Source organism: Eptatretus burgeri, chromosome 2 (assembly GCF_056783735.1).
Source record: "Eptatretus burgeri isolate ZD-2024b chromosome 2, Ebu_testis_v1, whole genome shotgun sequence".
NCBI lineage: Eukaryota > Metazoa > Chordata > Myxini > Myxiniformes > Myxinidae > Eptatretus > Eptatretus burgeri.
The window spans coordinates 67111205-67125531 of NC_140962.1; the positions used below are offsets into that span (position 1 = coordinate 67111205).

General features: G+C 42.1%; 1 long non-coding RNA gene across 1 annotated transcript in view; it reads left to right on the forward strand.

The window, feature by feature from the left end:
- LOC147032215 (uncharacterized) overlaps window positions 1-14327 on the forward strand; it is a 182685-nt gene that overhangs the window by 61753 nt on the left and 106605 nt on the right. Inside the window, exon 3 of the long non-coding RNA XR_015055084.1 lies at window positions 6050-6240. This is a non-coding gene — a long non-coding RNA (uncharacterized LOC147032215). The remainder of the gene's footprint in view (window positions 1-6049; window positions 6241-14327) is intronic.

Consider the following 14327-nt stretch of genomic DNA (forward strand, 5'->3'; position numbering starts at 1 on the left):
ACACTTTACCAGTCCCCATAGAAAATAAATATAATAGAGCAAAGCGATTAGCTCTGCTAAAAATGGAAATAACCTCTTGGGTGCATTCACACCTTTAGTATATCTGCAAAACATTACTGACTTACCTTTCCCCACCAAGCCCTCTCCATGCAAGTTTTCAGTCTCACAGAGAGAACAGCAAGATATCATTCTCCAATCAATTTCCCAACAGGAATACAACAAGCCTTTCACTGTGTTGGCCAGTAGTCTGTAAGAATGCTCTCGACGTTGCACTCTTACCTTTGTGCTGTCTATTCTCGGTTCGATTCTTTGCTCGACTATAACCTGGTGCTTCAGAGCCAGGACACAATGCATCAATAGCTGGTGATCGTATCCAGCCTGTGGCTGCTGGTTTCATCATTTTCTGGGGGCACAGCTGTGTCGCTGATGCAGTACCCTCTATTATGAGTACACTGGTACTAATTTCGCCGACTCAACCACACCTGGTGTTTACTATATGGGAGACAGGGGCTCGATATCAAGACCCTAAGATCTTAAGTCGAGCACCTTGACCGTTCAGCTAACACCAGGCTTTTATTGCATCAATGAGTTCTTCATTTCAAGGATGGACTCGAAGATGGATGACCTGATGACCGGAGTTCACTGTTGGATCTGAAGGATCCCACGTTGCCTGTTTTAAAAGAATAGGCCATTGTGTACCAGTACCCTGGATAAGTTCCAAATTCCTTCCAGAATCTGCAGGGGCACGGAACAGTGGCACAACCAGGCCTCAATGATGATGCAGCCAGCCCACCAAATATAAATGTGATGTGATGACTATACGCTTCGGTGTATTGATGAGCATACAAAAACAGTTTCTTGAAAACTAGTGCTTTATGAAACGACCTGACGAGGTTGACTTCAAACAGGTCTCACAGCCATGATCATCATGCAATTCCAATTGCTTATGGAACCACACTGCTACGAGCTGCTTTCAAAATCTGCCTACTTGTGGAGTGGGGAGAGGGGGGTGGAGGGGTGAGGGGGGGCGGAGGTGTATGCATATGAATTGAGGAAACAAAACTCCGACACGAGACAAATATATATTTCGTTTGGTATCCCCTTTACTGCAGGGATAATGTGACCTGTCAGTTGGCGTTAGATTATCTGGAGGAAGCTGGTTAGGGACATAGGCAGAAAGCTGTGTGACCGTTTGAGGTAGCTCATCACGTCGTGCATGCCCTCACAGGCCATTGACGGATGACTTTAATTTGAGACACTGAAAGTGGATTATAGCTTAGGCACCAGAGCAGGATAAGAACCAAGTACTCTGTGGAATCCCTATATACCGTATATATATATATATATGTCTTCTTCACTCATATTGCATGGTCCCTGCTGTTTTCCTTCCCTTATAAAAAGAGAAAACAACTCACTCACCTATTTTGGTGAAACCTATGGGATGATTATCTCACTGGTGTGTTCTTTCTTGTAGCTTTGAGATTTCGTTTTGTGTCCCAACAAACAGAACTACCTTTGAGTTACTGATTCAATCAAGCTGAATGGTGTCCTTGTTTTGTTGAGCAGCTCGAAAGACTGATTCTTTGAGCACGCGGAGCATTCATCTGATATGGTTTTGTATAATTACAATATTACAAGTATCACTTTGTCTATCAGACTGTCTGTTTGTATCATCCAGAAAAAAACAAACACGTTTTAATTCCAAATAATATATCGGAGAGTACGGTGGTACTCTCTTTGGCGGGATGGCGTGGAAAAAAAACTTGCCGTCCCATCTGGTACATGCAAATTTTGTTTGTCATCAGGACTTTACCTCCAAACAATCCCCACTATGTGTACATTGAGTCATTTCCTGCTGTTAATTTTTATGATGCATGTGCAGCCATCTTTATCTGTTCTATAATTTGTTTGTATAATAATCTGTCTTAGACTTGCTCATGTGGACTTAACACAAGTTTTGCCATGTTCTGCGGGAATGGTATGGTGGGATCGGCTGTAGGTTCTTTCCCACATGTAAAATTAATGAACAAGAAATAAGGATGCAAGTCGTCATCGAGGACATAGCACCCAACCTCACCTAAAACTGGGAAGTGTAGATTTAAATCACCAAATAAATAAATAAATAAATAAATAAATAAAGGTGTAGGTAGTGGAAAAGGTAAAGGGTATAAATCATTAAGTAATTCAATGTGGTGGTACGTCGGTAGCAGTGATGATAAAGTGTATATAAATAAATAATTCAAGGTGTTATGAAGGTCATGCTGAAAATAAGTTCGATATCAATAAATAAATAATTAAAGGTGGTGTGGAGGTAGTGCAGATGGTAAAGTGTATATTCATAAGTAATTAAATAAATGTGGTGTTATGTCCGTCGTGGAGATGGTAAATCGTATTTAATTAATTAGTTTAAAGTTTGAGTGCTGGTCGTGCAAATGGAAAAATGTGTAGAAATAAAAACGGTTCCCGCAAGCATATACATTATACAATCCTGTAGTTTCTCCTTAAAATATCTTAAGAAATCCCAAATTGGCTCTGATGCCAAAATCATCATCACGTGCTTGATGCCCAGGTATTATTGCGTACATGTGCCAGGTATGAAAGGAATGCATTCAGTCATTTTTTGAATACTGGCTCTGAACAGAGGCACGGACACACGGATGCATGCATGCCTGGACGGACAGACTGACAGCACCCAAAATATAAGCCCCAGCCGGGCATGATTTTGGATCAATGCAGGAGTCTGTGATTCCTTGCATCACGTTATTACAAATGGCACATGCTACTTTTGATGGCATATCAACCACCATTTTGCAATTGTTGATTAATCACCAAGCAGTGAGCAATCTACCGTATATATTCCTTTTCTTCATCACCGATTCATCTCTTTTACTCACAACCTTATTCATATTGACATTTATGTCAGGCATTTTCCACGATGATTGAACCTTATTGTTATTTTATTCATTTATAACAAAAGGCAAGGATATTTATTACAAGAGGTCATGCATAAAAAGAAGGTTGAATATTTCCCCAACATGCGCATTAACTCGAGTACAATCAGATCATGAAGCGAGATGTACGCAGGAACTAGAATATGATTTCCCGAGACACGAGAGAAGTAAATACAAGTCTTATCTTAATTTGTTTTAATTAATTCCCATCCTCATTTCATTCAAGCTCTGAAACTTTTGTAATAGTGAGTGTTCCATTTCATAGTCATGGTATCTGCACAGCCTCGGAACGAAGTACAGGTAAAACACTCAATTATTGCATTCTGCCGTGTCAATATACACCGTAGAATCACCTGTAATGATCGAAACACTGACAGTCGAGGCGAAGGCAACCATCGTTTAGAGCGCACGTGCTCAGCACAAATATAAGCATGTCGCCAATATCACAGCGGCAAGGCTGTAGATCAAGAGGCAGTATAACGTCTTCTCATCTGCTTAATCTGCGGTTGCTTTTCAAGGGTCCCCATGGCAGAATGAAGTGCTGTTGTTGGCTCTGGTCCAGTAGGAAGAGGATTGCCATGCTCGTTGAAGCATCTTTTTTCTTCCTATGACATCTGGAGAAAATAGTGCTACAGCGGCGGTCGAGTCACCGGATCGATCGCTGACCGACGCATCAGCAGCCTATGAAGATACACAGCCACCTTCGAGTGAGCCATTCTTCCTCTTCAAGGACACAGAGACGAAAAAAGATCATTGACCTAGTGTGCCATGGAAGGGAATTTACCATGGCGTGTGGTGATGCTCTACAGGTATATTTTGCTCTTGGGAGATAACCAGCTGTCAGATGAATTAGCTCAGCCCAGTGATGATATTGCTTGATCTTCCAATGGTTTCCAACTGGACACCTGAATCACCATGTTCCCTTCTTCCTTCTCATTGCCACTGATCTGTGAATTTTTTTTACTCCTCATGCTTTCTACTTTTTCACTGTTCAAACTTCTTTCAGTTCAAAGTAGAGTGTCCTATTATTTCATAGTGATACATTCTCTTCTTTTGAATTAAAAAGGCCATATCGAATTTGAATTGAGGTGTTGGTGGGTATTTAAATTGGTCGACTATCACCAATTCAAATATCCAACAATTTAAATGCAGCAACTCCAATCGGTTCCTATGTAGAGCGTCCTCAACTTTTCAAATTCCACCATTTCAACTGCTCTCCCGCTGGGTCATACTTTGCTCAGCTTGATGCCGTGGAAACAAAGGCCTTCAAATCATTGGTATCTCAAGCGATGAACATGAGTCTCTGGGCCTGTCACTTTCACATCACAGGCAAGTCAGTGGTCTCTCTGTCTTCTACCACCTCCGTTCTGTTTTCCACCCTTTGCGCTTTCCTCCACCCCCCCCACACTCCTCCAGGTTCCTGCAGGGCACACGTGGTCTGCCATTAACCCACTTCTCATGAAACTCCCAAAATACAGAACCACTGCTCACCTGCACTCATTTGTTCCTCATTTTTACAACCTGTGGAACCAACTTCTTCAATCTCATTATTCCTTCCAGGGCCTCAAGACAGCTGTTCTCCACAATCTAAGGTCATCACATATCGACGACCATGATCTTTTATACCCCAATTAACCCTGTCTGAACACCAATTTCCGGGTTTCAGGTTTTTCCTTCCATTTCTGTGATTGAGAGTTTGCAGCTCTATCCATCTTGTTCACTCTATGTCGTCACCTTTCTCTCGTTATTCCCCACGTCCCTTATTTTTCCAAGTCTCCCTCTATTTCGTCCATCGAGCCTCTCCCCCACCCTACCCCCACTCTTTCTACTGTTCTTTGAATTCTGTTTTTTTTGTTTGTTTATTTGTTACGTCCTGATCGGTTCTGTGTTCTCGTTATTCCACGAGGCTCGACACTGCACACAAAAAGCAGTACACAAGTTAATTTACCCTCGTACCTCGTGCTGCAGTGCATTGCAGTTCACTTACTCTCGTATAGCGTAATTTTTCTTTCATAGCACTGATAATGATAATGTGCTAAGTTAATACAATGACTAATGTAGTTACAAACCAGACTCGGTGGTGTAATGGTGAATGTGTCTGCTCCGAGTTTAAGAGGTTGGTGGTCACACCCTGGTGGAGTCATAGAAAATAATTACAAAATGGTACATGATGCCTTCTTGCTTGATGCTTAGCAATTCAAAGGATATAGCATTGATCAACTGGGAAGGCAATGACAAACCACCCAGCATAACCTTTGCCAAGAAAGTGCTGTGGTCGCACCAATGCTCTGTTAAGAGAACATAGTGCAGGTCATTTTTTTTTTACATCTTGAAGTTGTAATAAGTAGACACTGATAATGTAAAGTTTGGTTAATGTCAGGTTAGGGTTAAGGTTTCTACTGCTGGAATTGGTAAAGGGGTTACTGCTGGAATTAATAGTGCCACTGAGTTTGGCTTGTTCGTTTAGGCTCTGGCCTCTAGTAAGCTATTCGATTCATGCTGTTGTTTATTCATTCCTTTAGTCAATTCAATCATGTGCATTCGCCTTTTTACAATGACTTATTTATTTTATGCCCTACATAAAAAGCCCCCAACCTTCCCCCTCATTTCGCTGATACTCCATACATGGCCGTTCCAATCCCTCCCTTTACTCTTATCTCCTCCCAAACCTGTCACACTGTTACCCTCCTTTCTCTTATGTGTAATCCTTCCTTCCCTTCCTTTCCTCAATTTTAAAGTTTCTATTCAATCCAACGCTACCCCCACCCACCAACATTCACCCAAACCACACATTACGTAATAGATCGATGGTCTATTGGCCGTCATTCGGTTTTATTTGATTGCATGAGAGTCTGTTAGAAACCTCTTGAGAACTCTTTATGTATGAGCGTGCATCATACATATCCTTATATATTTTGTAATTTGTATGCTGTTATTTCCAATTAGCTGTTTCAAATTAACTCGTCGTGTTTCCGAGACACCCACTTGTGCATGTTGCTCTGCTTTGAACTTCACTGGATGTCTTCTCCATCTTAATTTCCATAATTTCTGCTGGTAAGGGAATCGTTTTTTTAACTCTGCGCATTTCCCCTTCGTAGATTCATGTCTCCAATTGCACGGTTCCTTTCAGCACCATGCCATTGTTGTGGGCTGTAGCCAAATGGAACAGCTCATGAAAATATGGCAAATCTGAGTCAATGGATGGAAAAGTTGTGAGAGCTGTTTTGAACTGTTTCTTTCAGAAGTTCAATTTGCTCTGCAGTGCACTTTAGTGCAAATTCCAAGAAAGGTAGGACGGGACGGTATTGCGGAATTCGTGTTCTGTTTTGTATTTGAGTGCTTTCACGTTTAATAGTGTGCTGTTGTGGACATGTTGAGTACAATACCCTTGTACAACAACTCTTTTTCCATTGGTTGTGCTGTATTACAATAAATTTTACGTTTTTGGATATAAAGCCAATTAAGGCTCATGTAATCTCGCTTTTCCTTGAGCTTTGAGATATATATATATATATATATATATATATATATATATATATATATATATATATATATATATATATATATATATATATATATATATATATATATATATATATATGCAGTATACTCTTATTCAAACCGTTAATCGTATTGGTGTGGGTTTTGCAGCATAACATAATTTTTTGATTTGATTTGATTTGATGTACCGTACTCTTTACAGAGCATTCGTGCTCCCGAAGCAGTTTTTTGGCAAGGGTTGTACTGGGTGGTTTGCCCCTAAGATTCTCAGGACCCTAAGATGCAAAGCCAACCTCTTTAACCTTTTATCCACCATGAGACATATCAGATACAATTGTCACGAGATGTGACAGTCCTTTGATCAATACATCCACAGCAGTAGGCGAGAGTCCACTAAACCGTGAATTTATCTGGCAAGCCAAAACACAGCGCACACACACACACACACACACACACACACACACACACACACACACACACACACACACACACACACACACACACACACACACACACACACACACACACACACACACACACACACACACACACACACACACACACACACACACACACACACACACAGATACTCAGGACACTCCTTCCCTTCCTTTCTTCTCTCCTTCCTCTTTATACCCTCGAGAGTGAATCTCCACAAAGGTTCTGCCTTCTCCAAGAAGCTTGCATCTTCCAGGCAATTCCAAACCTGGAAGTAACTGGAAAAGCCTTGAACCTCGGTGACTATTCTATCCAGGTCAAAAGCTAACTCCAACGTTTTAGCCACCTTCCTCTTTTACACCAAACCTTTAGTTTAGAATACATGCAGTAACTCACCACTGCAAACATCACACGATCGTATATTGTAACCAATATGTTTTGTATTAAGCATTAGACAGACTAACATTACCCTCTAACTGTACCCATACACTACCCATCAGACTCTCAACTAATTTGTGACAACTATTATATGGTATATCTAAATTAAGTCCTTACGATATCTATTCAATGGAGCAAAAGGAGTTGGAGTTAGGGTTGGGGTAGTTGTGTAAATTTAGATCATGAAAAGGGGGAGGGAGGGTGGAAAGGAGGAAGGAAAATGATAGAGCCCCTATATACTCGAAGTAGTGACAAGTTGAGATTTGAAGCCATTTTGTTTCCATCGAGTGCAGCACACCGAACCTGCACCCATTGTGCGTGAAGTGTAATATGTGTCCGTTTTCCAATCAAGTTCTTCCTTTGCACCCAAAAGGGAGATTGTATTACTTAATTAATACTTTATTTTTGTTCTTTCACCGCATAATAATAATAATATACAAGCACACAGGATTGATTTAACCTTAAAACATATCACAGAAAATGCAACAAAATGAAGTGTAATGCTCACGTTAAGGTTCACACTGGTGAGTGTCCAGTTTGAGGTGAACCGAGCGTGTGAGTAGAGGAAACACGAAGATAGTGTCAAAATGCAGAAATTTGAAAGAAGTGGAAGAAGGAAAGTGAAATACAGAAATGGAGGCACATCGTCCATGCCAGATGCGCACAGACCATCATGAGAGTAGATAATTAGAAAAGATACCAACTGTGAGTGAAAAAGAAAAGAATAGCTTGAGAAGATTGGATGATTTGTTGATTGTGTGTTTTGCCTTGTAAACAGGTCCTTGGCTGCTTAACAAGGGTCATACTGGGTGGTTTGCCATTGCATTTCCAGCAGTTAGTTAGGGCAGGGATTTGGAATTTGACCAGGATGCCGGTGATAGCTCGCCTAATCTTGAAGAAGGACACGGTGGGATCTTTAATATCCACCAACTAATGCTATCAGACAGGACACCCGGCTTAACATTCATTAAAGGAACAGCACACACATTGATGAATCACCCTACCTGTGAAACACCGGCATGACAGGTTTGTAGCCGGGTCAGGATTCAAACGCAGACGAAACAGCTAAGAGATGAGTATGTGCACTTCAAGGCCATCCTGCCAGTTCCTTGAGAAGATATGGAGAGGGAAAGTTGTTTTTTGCAATCAAACGGAACAGGAGAGAAGACATTGAGAAAGAACAAAGAAGGAATAAAATGGAGATGAGCCAAAAGTGAAGGAGTGGTTTTCTTTTTCCTTCTCATCATTTCTTTTGACATAAGTCATGTTCCACTGAAAACATACATGTGAATTGCGCATGTAATCCTACATTCTTTTCTATTCCCATTGAATGTCTCACTAAGACATTTTAATGGGGATAAAACGCCAGACATGTCTAAACCCGAAGCACACAGCCAAAGCAACACTGGAGTGGCTATGGAACAAAAAGATAAATGTCCTTGAGTGGCCCAGTCAGAGCCTCGACCTAAATCCAATCGAAAATCTGTGCCATGACTTGAAGATTGCTGTCCATTAACATTCCCCACACAACTTGACTGAGCTTGAACAGTTTTGTGCAGAAGAATGGGAAAATATTGCCCAATAAAGGTGAGCAAAGTTGGTAAAGACCGATCCCAAGAGACGCACAGCACTAATTGCTGTCAAAGGTGTTTCCACCAAATATTAACTCGGGGGTGGACACATCGAACCAAGATATTCCAGTTTTGTATTTTAAATTAATTTTCTGAAACTTGTGGAATTTGTTTTTCACTTGGCGGTTGGTGGTTGCGATGTGTAAATAAAGGTGGGAAAAGGCTGATTTAATGCGGTATAATTACAGGCTGTTCGGCAGCAGTTTAATTCCAGGCTTTGGGGCAATGGAGGGTGAAAGTTTTTAAAAGGGGTGTAGACTTTCTATAGGCACTGGATATGAGCCTCGACAAAGTATACAAAAAACCCCCAAAATTAGCCATGTCAATTGCAATATTTACACCACTTTGAATATGTAATGTATTGTTGTGGTTTCTGCTGCGTTCGGCGTGCGGATGACCGTTCCAGCTAAATCGCGGTCGCACGTCCACCGAAGGCCGCAATCCAGTCGTGACTTTACGGACCAACCCCGAAATCCAGTCACGGATGCCTTAACACATCTTAAACCAGCCAATTCTTCTGTCCACGCACTACAGGGTCGATCGCCGAATTATCGATGTACCTAATTATTCGCACGGACAGAAATACCGGGAGTTTATACCTCGACGGGACCTGCACAAAAACGAGCCGCTTAAGCGGCTTGTTCCGTATGCGAATGCCGAGCGGTTTTAATTCGCCAAATCCCATCGGACCAGATTTACTTTTAGCGGCTTTAAAATCCAGTTAATATCCCGAGCGCACCTTGGCGGTCAATGGAGAAAGTGACGCAACGAGCGGGTTGACATTCAAACAATGGAGGTATTTATTTTATAATAGACAGGAATGAGGGAAGCACATAAGAGCAGATTTATACCGACGAAAGCAATGCAAGTATATACAGCACAAAAGCACTTATACAGTTTGTTACTTACTAGACGGGGCCCACACACAGACACACACACACACACGCAGACAGAAATGTTGGCTATTGCCTTTAATTCGGCCTTCAGCTCGGAGGATAGTGGAGCCGAGGCCAGGGTCTACTTTGGACCTGTCCTTGACGCCGAAGGCAGGACAGGACGACGTCTCCGGATCAGCTCGATGAGCCCGCAAGACCAGCACGACGAGCCCAGCAAGACGACAACCACAGTGGTGACCACCAAGGCCACGACGACGACGACAGGAGCGCCCGCCGGCTCACTTCGCTTCTTCCCTCCCTTCTCTCCTCCTGGGTGGCTCTGGCTTTGTCTGGCTCTGTCTTTTTGTCCGGCTCGGTCTCTCTTCCTCCTCTCTTTGTCTTTCTCTGTCTTTTATTCGCTCCGATGCGCTCCCCTACCCCCTTCCCGGCGCGCGGGGAAAGTCCCCTGGGGTGGGAGTTGATCAACACCATACTTGTTTACACCGTTCTGAGGGACCCGCCCCAACCGTCATTTCTGTTTACTTCTCAGAATATCGGGGTGGGAGTTGTCGTTCCTTTCTGACCATACTTTTTGTCGAGGAGGGTTGTTCTTCTTCTCTGGTGGATCTCAATCAAACTCCTAACTATTAAAATAAATCACAGCGCATTTAACATTTATTTACCCATTACACAAGGGACGGGAGCTATCTATAAAACACGTACTTATCGAGATAACTGATCTCTGGGGACCTGAATGGTTGAGTGCGACAGCCTTCCAAATCCGCAACAGTATCAAGCAGGGAAAGCAGTTTGAATGCACCATCAATCTTTTATTGCGCTCCACATACAGAAACCTCAGGACCATTCATGAGCCCAGCCTCGTCGTTCCGCTATGGTCCCACTTCCCGTTGACCTCATAAATGAATGCATGACAAAATAAATAAATAAATAAATAAAACTTATGTTACATACACACAAATGACATGTAAGCAATTTTGTCAGGATGTTCTTGATATGTCATTAATTATTTTGATATGTTTACTACTACTACTACTACTATAACAACAACAACAACAACTCCGACTACTACTACTAATATGCATGCCCAACTTAGGGGCGTAGTGACCCCCATAACTGTCGGTCTTCCACGTTCTGCCAACATTAGCGTGGGCTAAAGCCAGACTCATTGGCGCACTGGCGTAACCAAGAGATTATTGGGTATCTTCGGGGATGGCGCCAGGTTTGATCAGGTCGGAGACTGTAGTAAAGATTTGTGGCAAATTCCAGGGAGATATGGGCTGGTACATGTTCACTGAAGCACCGGACATGTCCAAACAGGGAATAGTATCTCCTTGCAATATCGAGTGTGATTGGGCCAAGTCTAGTGATCTCACAGATGGTCCTGTTTGAGACTTGATCATACCATCAAAACCCAAGGATGTGGCATTGACATCGCATATGGAAAGCTTGTAGGGTGTTCTTGGTCCTTTTTCTAAAGTATCCAGGTCTCACAGCCATAGAGGAGAACAGGTAGGACACATGTTCTGTAAATGTGGATCTTTGATGGTAAACTAAAATGGTGCTGTTTCCAGACAGCATCTAGTTGCCTCATGACAGAGCCAGCCATGCCGATTTTTTCTACCCACATCAGGGCTGCAATAACCAGATGAATGAATGTTCGAGCCCAGGTAGGTGAAGTGGTCCATTGACTCCACAACTACACTGTAAATAGGTACTGGTAGGGGGAGGGACCAATGGCAACATTCTGTACCTTGGTTTTTTTTTGCCATGAAGGCTTAAGGCCTAGGTTTTTAGCAACTGATTCAAAGTGGTTGAACACGGCCAGCCAGTGGACAGGGTCTCTCACATGTAGGGCAGAATCATCTGCATAAAGTAGATCGGTGATGACTTCTCGACCGACATTGATTCTAAGCTGATCTGCACACCTTGACATTATTCCAGTCCATGGCGCAGCAGAAGAGCGAGTGAGCAATGACACAGCCCTGACTAACTCCAGAAGGCATTGGGAAAGGTGGTGATGTCAGTGTCCACTCTAACGCAAGTTATTGTATATTCGTGGAAGTTCCAGATCAGATTAAGAAATGATAACAGAACTCCATTGGTTTTGAACACCTTCCATAGGGATGTCTGGTCAACCAAGTCAAATACGGCCTTGATGTCGATTATATGCCATATTAATGGGCATTGAAATTCCCGATAAAGTTCTGCAAGAATGTGGATGAGGCAGGTGTGGAATCTGTTGTCGACCTGTTTGGGGTAAAATCAGATTGCTGGGGGTGTCTATGTTGTAGCAGGAGGGGATGAATATGGCTTAAAAGAACATGAGCAAATACCTTCTCAGGAACTGAGAGCAACGTGATCAGGCAATAGCTACTGCAGTTAAAGCAGGGGTCTTTGCTTTTGTAGATCGCTATTATTATGCAATTTTTCCACTGCTGGAACATGTCCAGAATTCCAGACATTTATGAAAAGGCAGTGTAATATCTCACAAATTGGAGTCTCAGCACATTTCTGCAGTTCTGTGGTGATGTCACATCTTGCTGCGCAGCCATTTTTGAGATTCCTCACTACACGATGGACCTCCAGACAGGGATGGAGGAACAATGCACACAGTAATGTCGTTACCAGCTATTGGTGCCTCTTCATCAAATTCTGGGAAGTGTGTAGAAGGGGGGAAGTTAAGAGCCTGCTCAAAATGTTCTTTCCAGTCGTCGAGGGCTTCCTCATTGGTGTGGAAGGGTGTCCCACTTGCCCTCATGATCAGAATGCTGCTTTTGTTTTTATTTCAATTTTGACTGTTACGGATGCACTGGTTTGACCAGAAGTCAGGTCAATGGTCTTTGTGCGATGTTTCTTTGAATTCGTGCTTGTTTGAAAGAGATGTTTCCATGATGACTTATGTGTGTTTATGAGTTATACCCAACTGCCAATTGCAATATGATATAGATTACAGCGTCGCACATAAATGTACACATCTGGGACTACAACTTACCAGGCACAGAAACGAACTCAAATTGGTTTATATCTCAGACGAATAACTTTCTGTTGATTGGGGCATCCAATGGCACAGCATCCTGTCATTTAACAAAAAAAAATTGATGAGCTATTGTGTGCTCATTCGATGAGATATTGATGGATACAAAATGCCATGTCACTACTCCTCGTATATAGGGACTCCAGAAAAGGGTATCGATGAAGCCTCTGTTGGGAAGTGAAGGGTTAGGGTTCCACCATTTTGCCAATCTAATATACAAAGCTCAATTCCTGTTTGTTTGTTTATTTGTGCTTCAAAAACTAAAACTAGAAGGGTACTCGGTTGAGCCCATACCTCTACCATGCAATACATGATCCATGAGAACATATCGGGCCCATTACATTTTTAAAATATCGTGATATACAGTCATATGTCGTTTTGGCCCGATCTCTCAATGGTGAAGAATCACTTAAAAAATGAAATAATTCTCATATCTGGATCCCGATTCAGATCTTCACCAAAATCGAAACAATTAATCCTTGTAACACACCCAACATGTCCATCAAATTTCGTCCGAATCCGTCCACCACTATTTGAGATGTCGTGCTATATATAATTTTTGGCCCGATCTCTTATTATGGAAGAATCACTTTAAAAATTCTAGTAGCCAGATCTGGATCCGGATCTTCACCAAAAAATGTAATCAATTCATCCTTGTAACACACCCAACCTGTACACAAAATTTCATCAGGATACGTCCACAACTTTTTGAGATATCCTGCCCAAAAGCAAACAAACAAACAAACAAACAAGCAGTCATAGACTGGTACTTACGAAATCGTCAACTTGACCTCTGACCTTGTCTAATAAAAGCTGTCTCGAGAGAAGGTAGCGACGCAAACCAGAAGTTTCTACGATGATTCTGTACCAAACCATCAAAAATCGAATGTTTGACCTCACTGTGACCTTGACCTTTGACAGATTTTGACCAAAATCTAATCAGCGCCAGCCATCACCCTCCTAAATCACCTGGTGCAATTTGACATCGGTAGCTTCTTCCGTTCTCGAGTTATCGTGCCTACAAACAAACACACAAACACACACACAAACAGAGGATGGAAGTCATCAATATACTTATGAAATCTTTAGATTTCGTAAGTAACGAGCTGGTAGGCGGCGATGGGTCGCCGAGCAGGACTATTAGTATTGCGACAATCGTAGATGTCAAGAAACGGTGTTTGTATGATCATGTAAAAATGCACTTATTGAACTTTGACCACTGACCTAGTGGAGATAGGTCATTATGCAAATGAGCAAATTTGTACTACTCATCGGGGAGTATTCACGTGCAAAAATTTGTTTGGATCGTTTGAACCGTTTTGCCGGTAGGGGGACTTGAATAGACATTTTGACCAAAAAAGCACTTATTGACCTTTGACCCCTGAACTAATCGAGATAGGTCATTATGCAAATGAGCAAAGTTGTAGTACTCGTTATG